This window comes from Peromyscus maniculatus, chromosome 6 (assembly GCF_049852395.1).
Source record: "Peromyscus maniculatus bairdii isolate BWxNUB_F1_BW_parent chromosome 6, HU_Pman_BW_mat_3.1, whole genome shotgun sequence".
In the NCBI taxonomy this organism is placed as follows: Eukaryota; Metazoa; Chordata; class Mammalia; order Rodentia; family Cricetidae; genus Peromyscus; species Peromyscus maniculatus.
In genome coordinates, this window is record NC_134857.1 from 107403202 (window position 1) to 107427133 (window position 23932).

Below are 23932 nucleotides of genomic sequence, written 5' to 3' on the forward strand. Positions count from 1 at the left end.
CCTGCTCCATCAGCCATGGTGACATCTGAAGAATTATTAACCTGGCCCCATGGCTGGAGAGCCGCATCTCAGGTCAAGGTGAGTCAAACCTGCCATCCGGTCCTGGCTCCAGGCTCCTAAGCGGATGGCTTTGAAATGGTCCTTCCAGGAGCTCTTTCTCTGCACATGTGCACTCTAAGTGACAAGAGAGCTCTCACTCACATAAATGTGCTCCATATGTCTCCTAATCAAGAGACACCATGAGGCGAGAAGCCTTCATGGAGCAGGAAGATATTTAATAAACTTTAAAGGCTTTCATTTGAGGTGTGCTCCCTGGGAGGCAGACACCATCTACCCAAACTTTAGGCCAAAAAATTTGAAGAGGAGAGAAAGCTGAGAAGGTTGAGATTTAAAAAAAAAAAAATGTTCAGGACTCTGACCTCAAAACACACAGCTGCTTCACTTCCTATTAAATAGTACTAGAGATGGGAGAAAAACCCAACAAGAATAACTTTATGGAAGACAGTTAATTTTCAGGAGAAGATATGAAGTAGCCTGAGTATATATTGTGTGCTGCAGTGGGTGAGGTGTGGAAATGTCCAGCTTATATTAATAGTCAGATGGCAAAATGCTATATATCTGTGGGGGCTGGAAGAGGAAAGCCAGGTGATGGTGTCATACATATATGGAAACAGCACAAAGGGTACTCTGGTATGAACTTGCCACGTTTAAATGTAGGAATGCACACGTTTAAATGGATTACTTTTATTCTATGTGTATTTAGGTGTGCCTGATGAATGTATGTGCACCATGTGCTTGCAGTACCTGCAGAGGCCAGAAGAGGGCATTGAGTCTCCTGAAACTTGAGTTATAGGTGGTTGTTAGTGACTCAATACCAGGTGCTGGGTCCTCTGGAAGAGCAGCCAGTGTTCTTTGTTGCTGGGCCATCTCTCCAGCCCAGCAATGCACACTTTTGATGAGAGTAATAGATGTGGCAGTAAAAGTTCAGTATACGACAAAATACTTCCATGTCTGCAATTATAATTCTCACAGTCAGAATAGTTCATTAATGTTTCACAGAACATCTAGACTTTGATGTGAGCAGTAGCACACAAAGGAACAGTTTAAGGAGAGAAGGCATGAGTGGGCTTTGAAATTATAGGGGCAAAAAAAAAAAAACCAACAACAAAAGAAGAAGGTGTGAAAACAAATCATTACGATTTCACTCTTAGTTATCAACCAACAGCCAAGACAGGTACCTGCAGGTTACAGCCAGGACCCCAAGGTTGAAATTATACTAGCATCAGGCAAATCACATCTCAGTTTCTTCATCTCAAAGAGGCATATTAGGATAAATCTCACAGTGTTGAGGGATCAGTTGAATTATATGTGTAAATATATATAAAACATACATCTTTGCCAAGTAAGTAATAAATGCTTTGTAGACTTCAATGATAGCTTTCAATAAAATTTCATGGAGTAAAATTTTAAAGTTTTAAAAGCTCACCCAACTTTTCACATTTACCTCATCAAGATACTGTTAAGCAATCGTCTATCCACCCAACCCTTCAGGTCCACATTACTTTTCTAAAGAGTCATACAATTTCTTCACATTTACCCAAGCAGACCATTACTTCCTGGTTGACTTCCTTACCATTTAAGATTTTGAGAAAGAAAATTGCTCAGCCATTCAAATTTTTAAGTTCTTGAGATTTTCAAACTGATATTAAGCTACATGATAATGAAATTGCCCTTTAAATAATTCCTAGGCCCAGGCAGTGGTGGTGCACACCTTTAATCCCAGCACTCAGGAGGCAGAGGCAGGCAGATCTCTGTGACTTGGAGGACAGCCTGGTCTACAGAGTGAGATCCAGGACAGGCACCAAAACTACATGGAGAAGTCCTGTCTCAAAAAGTCAAAATAATAATAATAAATAATAATAATAATAATAATTCCTCAAGACCACCTTTGATTAACAAATAGAAATTCTGTTAGCAAACTGGAGAAGTATGGGCAGATGTGTTGCTTAAAAAGAAAAAAAAATCCAAGCCCAGCCAACTTGGTATAATCAGCTGTTTGCCTTTAGGCACTCATGCCCCTCAGTCAGGGTGTTGGAAAGGGGGTGGGGCTGAAATGACTGACAGGAAAGAAGAGTGTCCAAGGCTTGCAGCTCAGACAGTAGCAACCAGATCCTCACCTTCTCTTTCTCTCTGACATATGCACAAGCACACACACCAATTCTATTTATTTTATACTTAAAATGTCCTGGCGATGGGCAGGACCATAGTTCTGAGCTGACCTAGAATCTACCATGTGGCTGTGTAATTCGTACAATGTGTGCATGTCACCAGCAAACGATGGTTCTTGGCAGGCAGCCTTCTGTTGGCTTGGGAGCAAGTATGGACTTGCTTGTCCAGAATAGCGGCAGACCACTGGCACCATGGAGAGCTACTTGTGTTGCTGAACACATAGGCAGAAATATGGTCTTCTACCCGCCCAACCCCTTCAGTCCAGTGGCTGCTCAGCGGGCTTGGCACTCAGGGATTCTTCAGGACAAGGAACTGAGTCGGATTTTACAGCTCTTGAGTGACCTGAAGGAAGAACCCTTAAAAAGGTCTACAGAGAAATGACAGCACATTTAATTGTTATTGTCCCTAAGCATCCTGTATTATAGACAAAGGGTCTTTAATATGGTTCATTGTTAAGCCACAGCCTTTCTTAAAAACTATAGCATATCCTGTAGCCCATAGCTCTGGGCTCTCAAGTCATTAGGCTCATTTGAAGAATGAGTATAGTTTGAGAATGACAGAATTCTGGTGTGTGTGTGTGTGTGTGTGTGTGTGTGTGTGTGTATGTGTGTTCATGCACACATGTTAACATTAGAGGTAAATAAAAGAAACACATTGACTTTTACATAATTTGATGAAAATACTCACTTCCTAGACTTTTCATTTTTGTTGTTGTTGTTTTCCAAAAAACTGGAACTCATTCTGTAGACCAGGCTAGCCTCAAACTCAAAGATCTGCCTGCCTCTGCCTCCTGAGTGCTGGGATCAAAGGTGTGTGCCGCCACCACCACCACCACTGGTTCCTAGACTTTTCTAGTTGCTTGGCTTTGAAGCCAGTTTAGAAGTTTCAGACAGACTATTTGTAAACTCCTCCATGACATTTAGCATTAACTGACTGGCACACAGTATCTTGCACACAGTAATGTGGTGATTGTGAAGCCTACCAAGAGAATCAAAATAAACATTTTCAACCTCAGTGACAAATATCTGGAAGTAGGCACATACATAATCCAACTTCTGAATAAGTTTCCCTGGAGCAATAGTCTGGCTCACAGGATCAGTTTGTGCAAACTGAGACAAGCTGTATGTTCATACCATCCTTCTTACCATTACCTGACTCAGAAGGAAAGGCACAGATGCTCAGATCCTGACAAAGAAAATAGAGGGATTGGGTTTATAATCCGACAGTTATGAAACTGTGATGATAGCATTAATTGGGATTCATTATAATGCTGGCAGCAAGAAATACGGTCTTCGTGTGAAAACAGAGGGGTCAAAGTCTGGGGAATGGAGAGGCAGCTGGGTGGTCAAGAACACCCGATGCTCAGTCATGAGGACTGCAGTTCAGATCCCAGCACCCAGAACTGCCCGAGTAACTCTAGCTCTGAGGGATCTGGTGCCCTCTTCTGACATCCTAGGGCACCTGCACACACACCTGTATCCACTCATATAGGCACACGCAAGCACATGCCCACACATATACACATAAATAAACAAAACCTTTAAAAAGTGTTGGAAGTTTCAATGATGGTCTAAGTTTACACAATCCCGCCAAGTTACAGGGCAGGAGCTAGATCCATGCTTTTAAAGATCCAGTCCACTGCAGCTTAACATGAGACTGCTCTATGTCTATTTTTTTTCTGGAGAAGAAAGTAACAATCCCACCCCAAAGTAGAAGAATTGATTAGTGATTCTATGATATACATTGCAGTCTCCTTAAGGCAGAAGTGCTTATACTCAGCCCTCCGATCTGAAGGCGCTGAAGCACTAAATGATGTATTTTCCCGGGGAAACAGGATCCTAATTTTCACCTGATACAAGTGACAATATGACTCCAAAGGGACCAATGAAGAAGATGAGCAAAGACTAATGGGGTCTAAGTACTGAAGGTGTTTATAGATTAACCCTGATAGGAGGCAATATATCTCCTCCCGTGAGGCCTCAATATAGGCAGTTGAGGGCAGGGTCCTTATTTATGAGCATAGTGGATTTCTCCCCTTGCAATAAATCCAGTAATAACTTTAAGTGAAACATTTTGCTTAGGAGGAAGCTGACCATGCCCTGCAGATGATTTCATCCATACTGCTGTGTGTGCGGACCACACTGCGTCCCCTGCCGATTATCTTGTGAAATCACAATGGGAAAACAGTGTACATCTATGAAAAACATTTTGCACTCTAAAACCTGCACGTTTAAGAAAGGGAAGATGGACCAGATGAATGGTTGGCAGCAAGGCCCCAGAGCTGGCTCATTTCTGGCTGCTTTATATTGTGGTCTCCCACATCAAATTTCATTTGAAGCCAATAGGTTAGAAAAGAATTCATAGTCGATATTATATACAATATATTTATAACAGCCTTTAGTGCAACATGCCTGGGTTTTTTATGTGGGTGCTGTGGATTCAAACTCAGACCCTCCGGCTTGTACGGTGAACATTCACAGAGGCATCCCACCTCCCTCCATTCTGAAGTTATATTGTGTTTTTTTTTTTTTCCTGGTCCCTGGTTTTGGCAGTAAACAACCTTGGGCATCAGCCTCTATAGCGTGACCATTAGCCTGCTCCTGCTTCATCCAGTTCTGCAATTAAGCCCACACAGTGCACACTTGGATTATTTACTCCATGTGGGATGAACAACACATTGTATTTTCAATCAGGGCCCAACTGCCTCCAACCCTGCCAAGTGAACATTCTTAGGTTCCTCTGTTGCAAGGTCCTGTTAATGTGTGCTTGGAAATCACAACTGAGATTTAATATTACCTTAAGCAAGATGCAAACAAAAGGTTAAATGCCTCAAATAATCATACTGCATACTTCAAAGCTATCAGCAGAAGCAAATGAGCATGATCTCTAACGTTCCCGAAGCACATTGCCCAATAACACTGCCCTGGGAAATCAGAGACTGTGGCTGAATGAGGAGGGGAGCCAGGCTTTCTCTGACCCAAACTTGTGCATTTCCACAGGGAAAAAAGATAAACAGCTGAAAACAAGAATTATGAATTGTCGAAAAGAAAAATCTCTCATTTTATCTCCCTTGAACATGTTGCTTTTTCAAATGTGGAAAAGCACTGTGGTGATCAAAATGATGAGAAATTTTGTGCCATCTTAACGCTTTCAATTTACTATTTGCCGTCCTGGGCAAAGGAGAAGGGACAATTGCCAGAGGGTAAGAACTTTCTGTGGCTTAGATACTGTGCTGCCCACCGCAGGTCTGAAACTGTAAAATGTGGGCTTTAGCCCCACTCTAGAGATGAGAAAGTTGAGGGTAATGAAGGGTTAAGTAACCTGCCAAGGTTATCCACTCTAAAAGGTGTGTATTCAGAATCCCAAGAGCACTTTGACCACAAGGGTATTTTCAAACCCATTTGCCTACCAGCCTATGGCCACAACCCTGAATATTTCTAAATGTATCAAGGCAGAAAGACGGGATCCACAGAAGTTCACTGAAATACTCTCAGACGTTCACTGAAATCCTCCCTAGACTCTCTTCTGCTTTCCTGATGAATTTCTACCTAGCTTTCGGTCTTAATAAAATTAATCAAATCCCCCCATCCCCTCCGTCCATTGTAAAGAGAGACAGCTGAAAAGTCAGGAGACTAATCAACGGGACAGTGCCACCGTTTTCACACTGGAAGATAACCGCTCACAACCGAATCCTCTCTAGACCTCCATCCACTCCAATAATTCAAGGCAGAACAGCTCTCCTGCCAGACTCTAGGAAAGGGCGGGGGCATCCTGTCTCCTGCCGGATAATTACAGATGAGGTACTGCCTCTTGCTGGGGTTTTTCTCCTTCGCTTTCACCCCTTATAAAAGAAGAAACTTTAAAGATTAGGGTTTTTTTTTTCCCCTTCTTCTTTTTTTCCTCTAAAGCTGGGTGCACCAACTGGCATGGGCTGTATTAAAATCAGGAGAAGGCTCAGTCAAAAAGCCTTTCGGAAGGCAGGCGTTCTGGTTAATATGCACCAACATGAAAGGCTTTCTTTTCATCCCATACAACTACAGTGTGTGTAAATTGCGGGGGGCTCATTGGCATAAATCTCGCCGCGACCTCTGAGGTAAACTGGATTTACATTACTTTCTGACAAGAATTAAATGAAGGCCTTGTGGATATATGAACAGCCTTGTAGGCGGCAACAGATGGGCATGAATGTGTTCCCTAGGAAAACTATCAGTGACATCTGTGTCCTCCAAATTCTGGTGGTCTCAGCCAATTAACAGGGGGTGGGGGGAGGTGGGGGTTGGGAGGCCAGTGCACAGCCCCCAGCCAAAACCAAGGCAGAAGTGTTTGTGTTTGGAGATGGGATCAGGCCGGCCTGCAGCCTCGAGGTTAGCACTCATTGTCACCATTCAAAACGGGGAATGTGGCTTACAAGCTATTTGTCCACCACAGTGAGGATAATATGATTTTTTTTCTCATTTGACCGGAGGAGCCGGTCCTCTCTTGCAGCTGATATCATATTTCAGTGCAATCTCTTTGAGGGTGTTTACTTTGGTCTCCTCTGAGGCAGGCTGATGGTGTTGCTGTCTGCCAGCTTCTGTCGCTCATTTACATGTCACAGAGCAGGTGAACTCTGAGACAATACAGAGACCCTTCCCTTTAAAAAAAAAAAAAGTGCCTCCTTAAACCGCACTACACGCCCCATCCTCCGTTTACCGATTCCACAAGGAAAGCAAAAAAAAATCAAGGTTTCCGGGTTTAAATGCCCATCAGGAGAAATCACATCAGAGTTCTGTAACGAAGGGGTTGTTTATGACACAGAGCTGTGAATCCTGAATCCCACTGTCCCCACTGAGCAGACCTCAGTCTCTGTCTATTTGTTGGGAGCCCGTAGCAAAGGAGGCTGAAACTGGGGAGCTGAAGGAATTAGGGCTGAAGAGAGGACACGCTTTCACAGGAGCAGCAGTCAGGACAGGTCCATTCATGAATTGTAAGCCTTGTGCCTTCTGACCCTGCTTTAACAACACGGCTTGAGACCCCAAGTTCTCAAGTCTGCATTCTGGTTGTACCATTGACTGAATGTGAGAAATGGGCACGTTACTTGGGCCCTTAGAACCTCAATTTCCTCATGGGTGAACCAGAGCAACCCTAGCGTCGCTCTCTCAGTCAGGATAAACTGATATAACACAGGGCTTCTGGCATTGCAGAGAAAGCTATGGAAATCCTGGTGCCTGGGAAGCGCTGAAGGCCTCTGGTTCCCTGGTACCAAACTAGCTTTTCAAAACAATGGTACTGTTATACCAGATGCATTTTTGGAAATTCAAAGAACTAATTTTCCAAAAGAAGCAATTTCCACTACTTTCAGGAACCTAAGGACATGCTTTAAACACGTTTTAACATGTTTACAAATTGGGCGGGAGGAGCAATAACTTGGTAGCAGATATGAGACCCTAGGTTTGATTCCCAGCATTGGGAGAAGAAATTACATATTTTCGGAGTGTATGAGACTTTGAAATTATGACATGCCAAAATTAATTTTCTAATCATCCAAACCACTTAGGTATTCTGAAATTGCAAGCAATAGAGTACTTGGGACAAGAAAACTCAGATTAAGCTGTTTAAACATTTCTTTATTGCAGGAGTGAACATCAGTGGTTTGCTCAGTCCAGAAGTGATTATTATATGTGATGCTTTAGAAGTAATGTTTTATAAGTAAATGGTTGATTGTGATCCTTTTCGTGGAAACTATTTTACCCTTCATTCTAGGTGTTGTTTAAAACACAGTGATCTCCCGTAACCGTGGTTCAAAACAGCTACAGCAAAAGGAGAGGTGGAGAGGCGGAGGGTCCAGAAAGAGGGCCTGCTCCCCAAATCAAAAATGCTCCCAGGCTGAAGCTTTTGTTCTCTCCCTTCTAATATTTTAATTTGAAATTTTTTTGTATTATGAAAAACTTAAATATACAGTAAAGTTCAAAGAATAATGAAGTCTAATTACCATAACCATTATGCATAACTTTTTGCCATAGACGCTTATTTACATATACATGCATGTGTATGGATTTGAACTACTTGAAAGTAAATTAAAGACAACCACAAAACATTCGGCTTAAATCATTCAGGCTATTTCTCCTATGAGTAATGACACTTTTTGCATTAAAATATGTTTTATAAATTCTTTGAGAGTTTCACATGATGCATTTGACCACGTCACCCCCTCACTCCTCCCCATTTTTCTCCCAGACCAGCTCCCTGCTATTATTTTAAAGTCACTTTTCATGTCGTTCCATAGAGATTTTTATCCTCTTGTTTGCTGCTTTGTATAATCTTCCATCGATCCAATTAGATGAACTTAATCAAGCTAACCCTCAGCCCAGGGGAAGATTGTTCCTGGTGGAAGCCAAATTGTGCATCAACAAAGAAGTCATGCCATCCCTGCGCGCGGTCCCTGTGAGCTGGCCTTCCAAATCACGGGCACGGTGGGGGAGGGGGGGAGGTGGGAGGGGAGGAGGGAGACAACTGTTGGCACAATTTGTGTATAGAATGTTTCTTTCCCTTTATGGAGCTGCGATATCAAGCGTCGTTTTGTCTTACCCGTTGGTACCGCTGTCACTGTGCATCCCGTAAGCAGCAGCGGGGCTCCGGGCTCCGGGCTCCGGGCTCTGGGCTCAGGGGTTCAGAAGACAGTGGGAACAAAAGCACCTGTTGTGTGCTTCCTGGGGTGACCTTAGAGGTGGCCAGTTGGCTGCAGCCCCCAGCCCCTCCTTAGGCTCTCCCAACACTGTGCCTCATACATCCTTACTGGGTGTAAAAGGAGAATAATTGAGGAGAAGATCAATAAATTTAAAAGCTCTTTTAAGGAAAGACATAATGAATTTGGTACAGCACATATTTTTAGATCAAAGTTGCCTTTGAAGTGACAAAACCCTGATCCCCGAACTACGGAAGTACTTCCTCTCTCTCTCGCCCACAGTGCTTGTGGTCAAATAAAATGGAAGTTAAGGAAATTATCTTTATCTGAAAATGGCCAAAAGAAGCCATCACCTAGTGACAGCCTTGTCACAAGCGACAATTGGGGAAATTGTCAGGAAGGGAAGGCCTAACAAGCAGAGGAGTGGGTTCGCCGTTTGCACTAATCTGGCCGTGCAGCCCCCCCCCCCCCCACAATCCCAGTCAGCTTGCTGTGTGGAACAGCGAAGGCTTTGTCAGAGCTAACAGGGAGTGGAGAGTGCATTCTTTCATGAATATGTATCACCGTCCCTCTGTGTCCACAGACAAACCCTTCCAAAGTTCCATAAACACACACACACACACACACACACACACACACACACACACACACACACCGTTTCTAACCAAGAAAGCCTAAGCTCCCCAGTCAAGTGCAGTGAAATGATAATAACCAATGAAAGCTCACGCATAAGAAATTGAGCCAGGGGCACTGGGTTCCATGTGTTTGCTGGATCTGTATTTCCCAGCCATTGAGATGAAGTCTTCAGGGGTTTTTCAATCTACAGGAACCATGTGCAAGGATGCTCTATGTGGCTACATGGGTTGCAACCACAGCCTTACAATGAATTTACCTTGACCATGCCAAATAGGCTCTGCAACTGAAATACTAAGTTGAAAATGACTTATGTATCATCACCCAAGCACACAGCAAGTTTTAAATAAATCTCAAATCTCAAATCTGAAAGAGTGGAGACATGATCTGGGAAGTTATGATGCAGCATTTTCCAACACTGAGCAAAAGGACACTGTACTGGCAAAAAAGAGAATCACAAAAAAAAATTCTAAAGTGAAATTGGATATATATATATATATCACTTTCTATAAGGATAGTTTTACATTCACCCCTTCAGGCAGACAGACCTAGTCAAAATATTTTTGAATGACTGTCTATACAGGCTTTGATTTTCTGCTTACATTGGAGTTGAATTTAGCTTAAATGTGAATGTACAAGTACTTAACTTCATCTTTTATCCAAGCAGATATTCAAGGTAGAAAAACTAGTCCTTCTGATATGATAAAGTTTGGTTTCCCACTGTGGGAGGGACAGAGCTGAGTTTGGAAGGGATTTGATATTACGAAATGTTTGCCCTACACATTACCATTTCATTAGCATATTCAGCTCGACATGAAATCCAGCTTTGAATGCTCTCAGCACGCTGGGCTAATCCTCTTTAAAGAGCTACAGGCGATATTACATGTGGCCTCAGCGGCAACCATGCCATCGCTGCCTCACTTTGAAGACCACGAACAGAGTCCTCTTGTGCGGCTGTCTGTCCCGGCCTCATAAACCGCTGCTTTCTGTGTTGTGAGACCCTTCTGTTTGCTTCAAGGAGAATTACGAGGCTGAAATCCAGGTCGCGTTCTGAAGGCTGCACAGCACTTGAAGGGGAGATATTATTCTGCCTTCACTTTTCCCTAAGTGTCCATCTACACTCTTTTCAACCAAGATTAAAATGAACTGGATCCAAGTGTTTGGGGTCCTTTGATTAGGATCAAGTACCAACCACATGTCCTGACTGGGGGATCTGTTCCTGAATAAGCAGGGGAGCCAGGCTCAGCAAATGTCACCAGCCTCTCCCCCGGACGCACACATGGGATAGCACTAAACTTTCATGCAGTTTGTAGGTAGCTCGCTTTCCCACAAGGACAGTTGAGCTGATCACATCCTGCTAAGCAGCAGATAAATTATGCAGGGATTGAAAGTGAACAAATGGAACACACTAGAAACTAACTGTACAACATTGTAGAAAACGTGTTTTGTGTGTGTGTGTGTGTGTGTGTGTGTGTGTGTGTGTGTGTGTTTAAGTCAAAAGCAAAGAAAGTAGACTAGTGAGATGGATAAGCAAAAGATATTAGCTGCCAAGCTTGAGGACCAGAGTTTGAAGGAGAGAACTGACTCTCCCAAGATGCCCTCTGACCTCCACATGGGCACACACACACACACACACACACACACACACACACACCACATACACACACACACTTTCACACCACACACACACACACACACACACACACACACACACACACACACACTAAAGATATTCCCTTAATATTCAGACTCTATAAAAACAAGAGAGTTCTGTGTCCAAGCAAGGCTGCCTGTGCTTTTCTTACATTTTGATAACTCACTTACAAACATATAATTGGTTATAAAGTTATTAGTTTGCAATTTTGAAAATTACTTTGTAAAAACTGATACAGAAGATCTGTTATAATGATCATGTGATTTTGCTTAAAGCCCACCCAGCAAATTCTATGAATGCAAAGCAAGTGCCCCTTGGATTTCCGTGCCAAAGGATCTAGTTCTTTCCAGCTGATTACAAACCCCGAATCCTCATCATCACTTTTCCCCAGCTAACTCAGAACTGGATTTTGTGCTCATTCCCAAGCATCTCTGATTTGGATAGTCTTCTATAAAACATTTTTCCCTGACCCTACATTCTTCCCCTTGGTTCAGTCCTCCTAAACACATCTGTGTCTTCCAGTGAGGAAAATTTGAAATATGTTTGAAAGGCTATGCAGCTTACAGCACATTTTTTCAGTAGTATTCCTTATTGAATGTGGTTATTTGCTTTATGAGGAAAGCACTCGGGACTAGGATTCAACAGGTTCGCTGTGAGATAGGCACTTACCAGTCACTCTGCTGAGGTAACCCAGAATCAGGTCACCCTTGATAACTATATTACTGATCCTTGACTCCACTCTGTGCCTTGAGAAATGCACCAGAAACTCGGCCTTGCGAGCATGGAAGCTGCCTCCCATGATGAGGCGGAACTCTCCTTTCTAGTAGATGCAATTCTGTCCCTGCAGTGAAGCTCAGGTTCTGTGAGAGGAGGAACCCAGCTAACAAGTCACCGCCCCTGCTGGGAGCCTCTCCAGTGCTTCCAAGGGCAATCCCGGTTCTCTCAGGCCTTGCCTGATTATGTGTGTACTCCAACTTCCTCTCACACTCAGCAGAAGTGAACTTGAGCTGAGCATCTACTCAAGAAAATGTATTGAAACAATGGCCTTCACAGACACAAAACACTGGGGATAGTTATAGGAATAAAAATGACATAAAATAGTCTACAAATCAAAATTATTTTTAAAGTGCATCTCTACAATATTATCTGAATACATACGTGTATGTGTGTGTGTATGTGTGTGTGTGTGTGTGTGTGTGTGTGTGTGTGTGTGTGTGTGATATGCAACTAGTGAACTGAATTAAAATCAATACTGTAGCAGGCTCAAAAGAAATTTCATGAGTCCATAAAAGATAAAACAATTCCGCTCACATGTGTAAAAGCTTTATGATATTTATGGGAAACTAAAATTTTATAATCAAGTCAGTTGGAAATTTCAGTAGCCCCTAGATACAATCCTATCACTTTTCAGTATACTTCTGAACTAAAAAATTTTACCAGACCATATTCAGATGAAAACTCAGAGCTGCACAGTCTCTAATGAGGGAAACGGAGAAGTTACAAATCCTCCTTTGTTGCAAAGCAGGAGAAAGAGAGCAGCAAGCTAGACCAGCCGGGGCTGTGGATGGCCCCGACCACAAAATAATGACATGAAACAATCGACAAATACAACTACCGTGGGCTGGAACGCAGACCCGCTGGCGGAGTGCTAGCCTAACACGCCGCAAGCCCAGGACCGGCCCTGGATAAATGGGGTGTATGTGCACATCTGCAGTCCCAGCGCTCACATTGGGAAGCAGGCAGACCAAAGGCTCCAAGTCATCCTTGGCTCCACAGCATGTTCAAGGAAGGTCAACCCAAGCTGTATGAGAGCATGTTGAGTTAAAAAAGGGAAAAAAATACTATGAAAAAAATCAAATCTAAAACACGATTAAAATCTCATGAAGTATATGTGTGTTTTCTAGGACAATTTTGATAGACTAGTAAAACTGGTTGAAGAAAAACTAATGAAGAATTAGTTTGTCATTTGTTGAAATGCTGTCAGGTTAAGCTCCACCTTGTGTTTTAGAAATGTTATTTTCAAGATATTTAGATAAGATTATGTATTTAGGTATTTAGATTTAGACAAAGAATATGAGTTTATTCCTCACTTGTGAGAGTGATAAAGTACTGTTATTAATACCTGAACCTGACTAAAAACAAGATGCCTGCAGGTCACACTGCTGTTGCCCACCCCTATCTCCAAAATACACACTGCCAACTATACAGTTAATAAAACCTTAATTTGAGGGCTAGCGAGATGGCTCGGTGGTTAGAGCATCTGCTGCTCTTCCAGAGGCCCCCCTTTTGGTTCCCAGCACCCACCTTGGGTGGCCCACAGCTGCATCTAATTTCAACTCCAGGGGATCTGGCACCTTCTGGCTTCCATTGGTGCCTACACATCTGACATACACACACATACCCATAAACTAAAAACCCCAAACTTTTAAGTAAATCTTTAAAAAAAAAAAAAAAAACTTTATTTGAGCTTTCTATTTAAAGAAAGTATCGCTAAGGTAAACAACAGTCAAGCAGATGATATTCCTGGGTTTAACACATTAGTATTTTTAAGATATAATTCTTTTTGATAAGCATTAGTGAACTTCACAAAAGTAAAAGACATTTTTAATAAACTTTAAAAAATTAGTATATGGGCAGTGGTGGTGCACGCCTTTCCTCCCAGGACTCGGGAGGCAAAGGCAGGCAGATATCTAGGAGCTAGAGGGCAGCCTGGTCCACAAAGCCAGTTCTAGGGCTGTACACTGAAACCCTGTCTCGAAAAACAAAAACAAAACAACAAGCAAACAAAACAAAACAAAACAAAAAACTACCCAAAAGTGTAGAGTCAGAGCTGACACATGTTTAGCAAACAGTTCTCCTGAAGGAAAGCCTGGTTTGCAGTATGTGCCCGGGCCGTGGTGAAAAGACATCAGCGTGGTGGAGTCCATGCTCTCTGTAGCAGAGCAACAAAAACCGAGTTGGGGAGAGATGTGCGGCAGCCCATCATTGTCCTGCAGGGCCCCACAGAAACAGTAGACACACCCACTGCTAAAACGCAGACACCAAGGAAAGGCCACGAAACAGCTGGGAGACAAGGCTCATCTTTCTCTCTAAGTCACTTATTTAATTTTTGTTTATATTTGTGTTATTTACCTGTCTGTAACCCCAGGACTTGGAGGATGGAGGCAGGAGAATCAGAAGTTCAAGGTCATCTTTGGCTACAGAGGGAGGTCAGCCTGGGTTACACAGAACCTTGCCTCAAATAAACACTTCAATCTCCCAAATCATATCTTAGCTGGTTATATAATTCTTGATAAAGCTGACATTAATATTTATATGATCATTTCTTTCATCGAGATAAAATTATATTCACTATGGTAAAAAAGACAAAAAATTAACAAAATTAGGCAAGGCTGGGAGAAACAGTGCTCCTGTTCTTTGTTGGTAGAAATGTGAAATGGTATGGTCTCTTTGGACAATAGTTGGAAGGTTTGTTAAAAGTCAAGTATCAGTTTGTCAAAAATCATCATTCCCGAAGATGAACCCAGCAGGAATGCAAACATGTGAAGCCCAGCTGTGGCACACAATTGCTCACAGCAGCATTAATCACGTTGACTACACAGCAGAGCCCCATTGTCCTCTCACCGATGATAGCTAAACAAAATGTGGACTGTCCATACACCGGAGTATTACTCGGGAATGAAAAGACTCTTGCTGCAAAGTAGTAGATCTCATGGTAAATACGCTCAATAAATGCCAGAGGCTTCCTGAACTACCTTTCTTATACCTCCCAAGACCACCTGACCTGGGGTGGCACTCCCCACAGTGGGCTGGGCCCTCCCACATCAATCATCAATCAAGAAAATGCCTTGCAGACTTGTCTACAGGCCAAAGAGAACAAGGCACTTTCTCAATTCAGGTTCCCTCTTCCCAGATGACTCTAGTTTATGTCAAGTTCATGGGAAACTAACCAAAATAGTTTCTATCAGCCCAAACTGTGGAGTATATGCGAAAAGCGCCAGACTAAAGAGGGGCACAGGACCACTGTTGCTGTTGTTCAACACTGTTGCTAACACCAAGTCATCTACCTGAGGTTCTGGATTCTCTGCACTAGTGGGGGGGGGGGGACACCGACAGGAGTGTCTTAGTTTCTTTTTCTGTTTCTGTGATAAAAATAACTCAATAAAAGCCAACTTGAGGGATAAAGAGTTTTCTGACTCACAGTTCAAGGCATAACCCATTGTGGTGGGGAAGTCAAGACATGTGGAACTAGAAGCTACTGCCTACATTGTATGCACAGTCAAGAACCAGAAAGCAATGAATGTTTTCTAGAGCTCAGTGTGCCTTCTTCATTGATACATAGAGACCCAGATCCTCTGCCCAGGGAATGGTCTTGCTTACAATTAAGATGGGTCTTCCCACACCAATGAATGTCATCAGGCTAATCCTTGCCAAGTATGTCCAGAGGTCTTGTGGAGTCTGTCAAATTGACTAACCATCACAGGTGTCTGTGACGTTGAACTCAATAGTGACCCACACTTAATGAAGTCAAGATGCTAAAAATGTAGTAGAATGTAGAAGAAATATACACACATAGGAGACAGGGTGTGGGAATAGATGTTTTTCAGAATGGTCTGTTCACTCAGTCTGTCACTAATCCACTACAGTATCATTCCTTGTATCCCCACCATCACCATAAAGCAAGATGGCGGCTGGGCTTTCAAATCTCGGAATGAAAGCAAACGATGTCGCTATTGTGATACGCTGCAGCATAGACTCTCTTTGAAATTAAGAGGCTATCAAAGAGGCGGAAGCCAGGAGCCTGGTCAATAATCAGAACGGTTTGACCTGCAGAGATCTTCAGCTAGAATGTGTAGGCAGATGCTAAAGTCTCACTTGGAACTAAAAGTCCCTGGCAGAACTAAAAAGCCTGGCAGACATTTGTGTGACTTGAGTGTGCACAGTGAAGATTCGGAACCTCTTACTTTCTTCTGGAGCTGATGTGGTTGACAGACCCTGGGCAGCCTTGAGGAAGTAGCTTGAAGAGGTAGGTAGTGATTCTCTGAAGTGAATATGGAGTGGAAAAACAAAACATTGAGATTTGTTAGCTATTATTGGAATCATTTCTACCCTACCCAATAACCAGACTAAAGACATAAGGGAAGGTAGGGTGTAGCTCCATGACTTATTTGCCTAGTATGTACAAGTCCCAGAACCACAAGGAAAAAACAAAACAAAACAAAACAAAACGGTAAATGCTTGATTTTAAGGGGTGGTCATTCTGGCTCCAAACTGTTTATTTCCCAAATCCCAGATGTGAAACTATAATAGGTGACCTATCAAGCAGCTGATAGAATTCCTGCTTTGGCTCCCTGACAGTTCTGTTCATCATTTAGTGTGTGCAGACCCTGAGCATCACTCCTCTTCCACGGGACACCACTGAAATCATGTCACTGGTGCTAACACATCATTAAGCACATGCTTGTGGCAAATTTCGATGATGCATTGGTAAAAAAAAAAATATGCTGGGATCAGAGAGGAACCCCACAAGTGATCAGAGATTTGCAGATCCATCTGGCAGTTATGTGTCTAGAGATCTGATCCATGCTGAGAAAGGCGATTTGCTGCACTTTGTATGCAGTTTGGGGAAGAATGAGTACATATACTTGGTAAGTTTCCACCAAAACAAGACAGCCAAGATAATACTGCACAGATGGCTACCTATTCAGTAAACCACGTGCCTTCTACATGTGGGGAAGGCCCCGAACAAAGATTATTCTTCATTTGGTTCAGTTCAAAGGATAAACCACTTAGATTGTGTGAAGTAGGAAATACAATGTACGTGCAATGTGTGCGGCAGACTGGGACATTATATGAAGGTGACGAAATCCTGATATAAGGAAATTATAGTGCTGCCCCCAGAGTTGCGAGCAAATCCTTAGCTCTTTGAAAAATAACTGCTTTCCTTGAGAAACACCCCTCAGTGTTTGTTCCTGGGTTCTGATAGGTCCTGAACATCTGGTCTCAGGAAACAACTGCCTGCGCATGGAAGCTGGGAAGCTCTTCTGTAAGAGATGATATTTGACTCAGCAGCTCTGCACCATCACATTAAGTGACATTACAAAACCAGGCTGAAGGGTACTAAAGGTACACAGTAGTTTCTGGGACATTGGCTAATTTCCATGGCACCCAATATTGTGACACTTCTACCCACATAAACAGCCTTCTGGTGGTTGCTTTATGGTCAGGGAAGATCTCAGCCTGATTTGCTGATGATTGTACATAAAAACTGAGACAGCATAAAAGTTTTTCCTACAGCTCTCAGAGAAGGACAAGTAGGAAGCTGCTTTCCCAGCAACAGGAATTTTGATCCATTAACCTAATTGCATATTTTGCCCCAAAGGAAAAATGCCCACAGAGCTGATTCATACAAACAAATCCCTAGGTTTTGATGATAGGATAAAGAAGCTGGGGTGCAGATGGGGGGTGGGGGGTGGGTGAACAAGACAGAAAGACTCATGACGAGAGGCCTTAAGGTAGGCATGCACAGACCCTTCTGTTCCTTGGCAAGAACATTGAATTTAGTAGTTTTCATTGGTGCTGGTAATAGGGTTTCAACCCAGGGTCTCATGCTTGTTAGACAAACATTTTTACCACTGAGTGAAACACCCACTTTATAATTTGTGATTTAATAGATTACAAATCCAGCCTCATGACCCGTTGCAAAATCATGAACTATTGCCAGAGCTTACACTTTCTTGTTCATGCGGTATCGTGTAGTTTCATACATGAGTTCCATTTTCCTCTCTCCCTGATGTCTGTTGCTTTATGTGGGCCATGCTGGTGCTGAACCCATAGTTTGGTCCATAGTAACACATGTAGTATTCACATAACTGTTATCAAACTTCCTCTTCTTCTTCTTCTTCTTCTTCTTCTTCTTCTTCTTCTTCTTCTTCTTCTTCTTCTTCTTCTTCTTCTTCTTCCTCTTCCTCTTCCTCATCTTCTTCTTCTTCAAGTATTCTATAGTAAATGCTTGCTAGAGATAACTTCTAAGAGTGTCTGTGCAGCTCAGACACACAGACATGCTTCCTTGACAGGCTGATGAGAGCTGCGTGCTCCAGCTTGCTTCCCTTGTGACTTAGTTATCAGGGAGCTTGGCAAGTACAGTCATTCCTGTTGTGTGGATCCATTCACCTCACCTCCCAGGGTATTGTTTTTTTTTCCCTAAATAGCCCACTGTACAAGTTTCTTTTCCTCTCTGGTGTGTGTGGTGCTCATACATGTGTGTGAGTATACAGATGTGTGATGGCCGGTTGTTCTCTACCTTATTCATCAAGGTAGGGTCTCTCAGTTGAACCCAGAGCTCATCAATTTAGCTAGTCCAGCTAGTCAGCTTGCTCTGGAGATGCCTTGTCTCTATCTTCGGAGAGCTGGATTTATGGGTGGGCAACTGTATCCACTCGATATCTATGTGGGGTCTGGGGATCTGAACTCAGGTCCTCACACCTGTGCAGCAAACACTTTAAACACAGAACCATCTCCCCAGCTCCTTCCATCCAAGTTTTTCAGGTTAATTTCTCCTCCACTTGTTGACATACATTTTAACAATGCATGCCATTCCACTTCCCGAATCTCAGTGCCTAAGTAACTACATAAGCAAATAAATGCCTTGCCTTTAGTGAGAGTAGTCCATAGTTCCCCTTAGCAGTTCCGCCATACAATTACTTGTCTAGTTAATTCGTCTTTATTGGGTGTTTGCTGTGGCAGAGACAGCAGTCCTATACTCCATCAGTGTGTGTGTGTGTGTGTGTGTGTGTGTGTGTGTGTGTGTGTGTGTCCTTGTGTCCTTGAACATTGATGTTATTTCATGTCAGATGCCCACTGTCTGCTCCAGGGGTACTACGTGGGAGTGACACGGGAACCGCTTCTATTTGGATTGTCAATCATTCCCCTCAACCACACTCTCCCTGGTCTGCCTTTCCCTGACAGTATTTTCAAATCCAAATCCAACCTTCAAAAAACATTTTTAAAATACCTATTTTATTTTAATTGGTGTGTGTGTGTGTGTGTGTGTGTGTGTGTGTGTGTGTGTGTGAAGGTATATTTACAGGGGTGTAGGTGCCTGTGGAAGCCATAGGCATCAGATCTCCTGGAGCTGGAGGCACAGGTCATTGTGAGCTGCCTAAAGTGGGTGCTGAGAATGGATGCTGGGTCCTCTGTAGGGTCAGTACATGCTCTTACCTCCTGAGCTATCTCTCTGTCCCCTAAATCCATTCTGACATAACATCATTTCCAAGTTTTCTGGTAGTTTCTAGGTTACCATATCATAGGTGAGCTGCCACCTCACGATTTAAAAGCTATCGGCAAACCCAAATTGCCTCATGCTGACAGCTGAGGAGTCTGCTCTAAAGACATGAAACTTGATTTAGGAAAGGGCAAAAGCAAGCAAACACTAAGGTCTCTGGAGACATAAGTTTTTTCTGAGAAATAGTCATCAAAATTCTGTTGTACCTTAGCTTCTTGAGAGCATAAAAATAAATGGAGTAGATTAAACACTTCCTTTTGTTGTTTGTTTATTTGTTTATTTATTTATTTATTTATTTATTTATTTATTTATTTATTTGTTTGTTTGTTTATTTATTTATCAAGACAGAGTTTCTCTGTGTAGTCCTGAAACTCACTCTGTAGACTAGGCTGGCCCCAAACTCAGAGATCCACCTGCTTCTGCCTCCCAAGTACTGGGGTTAGAGATATTGCCCCCCCCACAGATGGCTCTTCTTTTCTGTTCCTTAGGAACGGTACTGCCTAATATTGGGTACATTGCTCCATCAGCAGCTGGCTTGTGTTCCCTCTTCTAGACTTCCTGTCACCTAGACCTTGCTCCCTGTCTTATCATCATCTCCAAGCACAAGGATTTAGTCTTCAACAGAGCATTTTCCAGTGTCCATGCCAGACATAAGCACAGAGTTAACAGATGACTAAGGCACTGATGTGTGGACTCCAGAAGCGCTCATTGGTGGGGCGCCTGGTGTGTGGGGGTAATAATTACAGCCCTGTGATAAATGGCAGGGCAGAGAGCCATGGAAGCCTAGAGATGTCCCTTCACCTGACCCACAAGCCAAGAGGCTCTTTGGAAACAGTGACCCTGATTCGTAATGCAGTAAAAGGTCACCCATCTATCATGTTGGGGGAGTTTCTGGGCTTTCACAGCTGAAAAGACCAACAAAACCTCTCGGGCCACTGCGTGAACAGGCACAGTTTGGAAAGTCACACCAATTTACCCCCACAAACCCACAAATATTGTCTTTGTGGCCTGGGATGGTAAAAATTCCACCTTACCCCATGGTAGAATTTTTAAGAGAGAAAAATGTTTCTCAAGTAGAACAAATAGATTTTATGAGAGTATTAAAGGGGTCCCTTAGGAGTCCTGAATGCCCGATGTGTCACTCGGGAAATCTCTGTCAGCCAGCAAAACGATGTCAATAAAGGATGATAATTGGTCTCTAAAGGGTTACCGTGGGGAGTAGGAAGAACACTCAACTGTGGCCACAAGCAAGCACCAGAGTGCAGAATTATTTATCTTGGGTTATCGAGTACGGGTGCGTCCACACACCGGAGAGGCAGCACTTTGTACCACTCAGGGACTGCTGGGAAAGCTGCTGATGGTCTCTGCATGATGTGCCTTCCTGTCACCTCAGACACTACAGCCAGTGTGGGCTGTCAGCCCGGAGCAAACCTTCCTACCAGCCCCTCGACAGTGTGTCTCAGAGTAACATCACTTCCCCAGACAGACAAACAGTCCCACCAGAAAAGGTTTCCTCACATCCTAAGAAATCCTTTTGTCACAGAACCACAGTCAACCTTTATTAGTGAACCAGGATTTTTTTGTTCATTTGTTTGTTTGTTTTTTTTAAACACAAACACCAGCTTTCTTTGGCCAGGCAGGCGTGGCTTAGTGTTTCCATTATCCAAGTTCGCCATCTGCAGGTCACACAGCTTACAAAGTGCTTTTAAGGTCTTCAGAAGACGGAGTCTATAAGAGTTTACACATGGCTTCTTTACTTGGAAAGTTTATTTATTATCTATCTATCTATCTATCTATCTATCTATCTATCTATCTATCTATCATCTATCTATCTATCTATCTATCTATCTATCTATCTATCTATCTATCTATCTATTGATTGATACCCATGACTGATGAGTATTTGCCTTGTAGTTGACATCTTGTTAGAAATTCATTTTGCCCCCTTTTATTCCTTACTATTTAGGGAGTTATGTTAGGGTGGTAGTAGTGAGGAAGCCTTGAACGTAAGCTTCAGCACCACATTTCTACACGTAAAGCAATTTACGGCCTTTTTTTTGACTAACAGATCTTCTTTTCATTAATGCTTGCATTATGAAAGCACCGACAACTTACATAATGCCTCCCCACCCCAGTACTGACCACTCAGCTGTTAGCACTGGTCTAAGAGTTTACAGGCATTATCTGATTTGGCACTTCAGGTACATCCAGGAAGTAGTGTCATTCTCAATTACTAGAGGGTTGGTACCTTGACCAAGGCCATAGAGCTAGTTCAAGGGTGTAGAGTTGGTGTTAGAACCTACAAGAGAGCAACCTCCTAGCTGCCTTCAAGTATTTTGTTTATCTATTTTTCAGACCTATGATGATGGTTCATGGCTTTTAAACTACAAAGTCCCCCTCTTTTTTAAGTTAACAAAGTTCTCCAGGGCAGGGGTACTGCCCTACTGCTTGGTGGGCAGGAAAAAAATTATTCTTCTCAGTCTGCTGCACAAGAACTGAGTATAGAGGCAGAACCTGCAAAGAAGTCCCCTGCACTACCACAAACAGAGCTCATTGGTATTCCAGAAGTCTAATGTAGGCCTGCCCTGCTCCTATCTCCAGAGCTCAGGTTGGCAAATGCCTCCCAACCCAGCCTGATCCTTCCTGTAAGCACTAATGACACCATGTTCCACCAACAGTGCCTGGATCTATGGTTGCTGGTTTCCAAGAGTGTACGACGTACCTGTGTCACTGGAGATTCGTGGGACAATGAGTGATGGGGCTCCCAAGTTAAGACATTCTTAGGTTTAATTTGATCGTGGGACCTAGATGCACTTGACTAGCTTCAGCACAGACAGGGTTTGCTAGACAGACACAAGCATATCTCTTAGAAATAAGGGTAGGAAAACTTTTTCTTTTTGTGTGTGGGGTGGCAGGAGGTTAAAACCAGGAAATGGAAGCTGTTAGAGCAGCTGTCTGTGTGTCTTTCCCTGTGACTGTGTTTCCTGGCACCATGCTAGTTGGTAAGGGAGCAGAGTTGAAGCTGGCAGGCATTTCTGGCCATCCCTTTCTAGCCACGCTTCTGATTAGATCGACATACATGATCCCTCCCTGACTCAGGCCCTCAACAAACAGTGACTCAGTTACAGCATCCTTAACTCAGACATAAAATCTTAGCAAATTCATGGCTTCAGCAACTTCCAGACTTAGCTGTCCACCCCTTCCACCCCTGTTCAATCAGAAAGAGGAACCAAAGGGTTGCTCTTGCTGGCGGGCAGGCGTGGAGCAATCTCAGTAGCAGAAAGGATTGCTCTTGCTGGCGGGCAGGCATGGAGCGATCTCAGCAGCAGAAAGGATTGCTCTTGCTGGCGGGCAGGCATGGAGCGATCTCAGCAGCAGAAAGGATTGCTCTTGCTGGCGGGCAGGCGTGGAGCAATCTCAGTAGCAGGAGAGAGTACAGGGAACACATGAAACTGGGATGTGAGGAGGAACGGCTTGATTCTCGATTATTGGTGTGGGAGGGCCCAGCTCACTGGGAGAAGTGTCACCTCTGGGCAGGTGGTCCTCGGTACTATAAGAAAACAAACTGAGCAAGCCATGGGCAGCAAGCCAGTCATCAATGTTCCTCCACGGTCTCTGCTTCAGTTCCTGCCTCCAGATTCCAAACTTTGAGTTCCTGCCCTGACATCCCTTTATGATGGACGGTGACTCTGATGTCTCAGTCAAATAAATCCTTTCCCCCCTCCCCAAGTTGCATTCGATCCTTGTTTGTCACAGGAACAGAAGCCAAACCAGGACAGAGACAACACCAAAAGTGTCAACTGTACTGACCCAAGGTACTTTTAAAAACGTTTCTTTATCTTTCACACTGTACCCTGTCTACTATAAATTCTGGGCTCTTCCAGAACACCAACTCATTTCTTTTCTTTTCATTTTTTTTTTTTTTGGTTTTTGAGATAGAGTTTCTCTGTGTAGCCCTGGCTGTCCTGGAACTCAATCTGTACATCAGGCTGGCTTCAAACTCACAGAGATCCTCCAGTCTCTGCCTCCCAAGTGCTGGGATTAAAACTGTGCGCCATCACCGCCCAGCAAGAACACCAATTCTTAAAAATCAAAGTCTGTGGCAGCTTTCTTCCACCTATATAAATTAATAAAAATTTTCTGAGCCCTTGATATGTGCCAGGGTCTGGATTGGCTACAAGGACGAAAAAGACATCAGAACTTTAGGGCTCAGGGTTCACAGATGTCTATCAAGACTTCTGTGATCACAAATGGCTGAGTGTCTGGGGAAGGAGGGATTTCATTACATAAGGCTCTGTTTTGAAGACCAGTGGTGGTTATTCACAGAAGGGCAGGATGATATCAGGGAGTGACGGGTGGCAGGCTGGATCTGAAGGGCAACGTGGTAGTGTGGAGAGGTGCACGCCGGCCTGAGGGAGGTGGGGGGATGTGGCAGCAAGGAGGGAGGCGCAGGATTCTACAGACCATG

At 43.4% G+C, this 23932-nt stretch overlaps 1 protein-coding gene across 2 annotated transcripts in view; it reads right to left on the bottom strand.

The window, feature by feature from the left end:
• Positions 1 to 23932, bottom strand: part of Alpk1 (alpha kinase 1) — a 108276-nt gene that overhangs the window by 71553 nt on the left and 12791 nt on the right. Inside the window, exon 1 of one of the 2 annotated variants that reach the window (XM_076574968.1) lies at positions 8797 to 8903. The exons of the other annotated variant lie outside the window; for it this stretch is intronic. The gene's annotated coding sequence lies outside the window, so the exon portion shown is untranslated. Of the gene's footprint in view, positions 1 to 8796; positions 8904 to 23932 lie in introns of those variants that run through there. 2 annotated transcript variants of the gene reach the window in all.